Genomic DNA, 1,707 nt, shown 5'->3' with positions numbered 1-1,707 from the left:
TAAATAAATAAATAAAACTGAAGGCATAACACTACCTGATTTCAAATTATACTACAAAGCTATAGTATCCAAAACAACATGGTACTGCCATAAAAATAGACACTCAGACAAATGGAACAGAATACAGAACCCAGATATCAACCCACATACTTAAAGCCAACAGATCTTTGACAAAGCAACAAGAGCATACATTGGGGAAAAGACTACCCGTTCAATAAATGGTGCTGGGAAAAGTGGACGTCCATATGTAAAATAGTGAAATTAGACTCATACCTCTCACCATATACCCGAATCAACTCAAAATGGATTAAAGACATAAATATAAGACCTGAAACCATAAAACTCCCAAAAGAAAACATAGGGGAAACACTTCAGGAAGTAGGACTGGGCAAAGACTTTATGAATAAAACCGCAAAAGCACTGGCAACAAAAGAAAAAGTAAACAAATGGGATTACATCAAACTAAAATGTTTCCACAGCAAAAGAAACCATTAAAACTCTTGCCAGACATCCTCATGAGAGTGATTTCATCTTTAAACACTGCATGGCAATTTCTGATGCACTGCCATGATGCCCAGGGAAGACAGGGAGACCTGGAAGTCCACCTCCTTAAGATCATCCAATTTTTGGATGATTACCAAAATGCTTTATTGTGGGAGCAGACAATGTGGGTTCCAAGCAGATGCAGCAGATCTGCATGTCCCTCCAAGGAAAGGCTGTGATGCTGATGGGCAAGAACACCATGATGTGCAAGGCCATCCAAGATTATCTGGAAAACAACCCAGCTCTGGAGAAGCAGGTGCCTCATATCCCAGATAATGTGGGCTTTGTGTTCACCAAGGAGGACCTCGCTGAAATCAGGGACATGCTGCTGGCCAATAAGGGGCTATCTGCCACCCATGTTGGTGCCATGTGAACTCACTGTGCCAGCCCAAAACACTGGTCTGGGGCCCGAGTCTTCCAAGCTTTAGGCATCATCACTAAGATCTCCAGGGGCACCACTGAAATCCTGAGTGATGTTCAGCTGATCAAGACTGGAGACAAAGTGGGAACTATGATGTTGATCATGGTGAACATCTACCCCTTTCCCTTTGGGCTGATCATCCAGTAGATATTTGACATTGGCAGCATCTACAATCCCAAAGTGCTTGACATCACAGAGAATACTTTGCATTCTTGTTTCCTGGAGGGTGTGCACAATGTTGCCAGCATTTGTCTGCAGATTGGTTACCCACTGTTGCATTAGTACCTCATTCTATCATCTGTGGGTACAAGTGGGTCCTGGCTTTTTCTGTGGAGACTACACCTTCCACTTGCTGAAAAGGTCAAGGCCTTCTTGGCTGACCCATCTGCTTTTGTGGCTGCTGCCCCTGTGGCCTCTGCCACCACTGCTGCTCCTGCTGCTGCTGCAGTTCCAGCCAAGGTTGAAGCCAAGGAAAAGTTGGCGGAGTTGGATGAGGATGTAGGATATGTTCTCTTCAACTAATCCCCAAAAAGCAACCAACACAGCCAGCTTTATTTGCAAAACAAGGAAATAAAGGCTTACTTAAAAAAATAAAACAAACAGTTAACAGAGTGAAAAGGCAACCTACAGGATGGGAGAAAATATTAGCAAACTATTCATCAAACAAGGGATTAATATCCAGAATATACAAGGAACTCAAACAAGTGAAAAAAGAAAAATCGAGTAACCCAATTAAAAAATGG

At 42.6% G+C, this 1,707-nt stretch overlaps 1 pseudogene; it reads left to right on the top strand.

Annotated features, from left to right (window-relative positions):
- Nucleotides 1–570: 570 nt before the first annotated feature.
- On the top strand, nucleotides 571–1,486 carry LOC134363351 (large ribosomal subunit protein uL10-like; annotated as a pseudogene).
- Nucleotides 1,487–1,707: the final 221 nt, after the last annotated feature.

This window comes from Cynocephalus volans, chromosome 14 (genome assembly GCF_027409185.1).
Source record: "Cynocephalus volans isolate mCynVol1 chromosome 14, mCynVol1.pri, whole genome shotgun sequence".
NCBI classification, from domain to species: Eukaryota; Metazoa; Chordata; class Mammalia; order Dermoptera; family Cynocephalidae; genus Cynocephalus; species Cynocephalus volans.
Note: the sequence above shows the minus strand (reverse complement) of the source record. Positions and strands in the feature narration are given on the sequence as shown.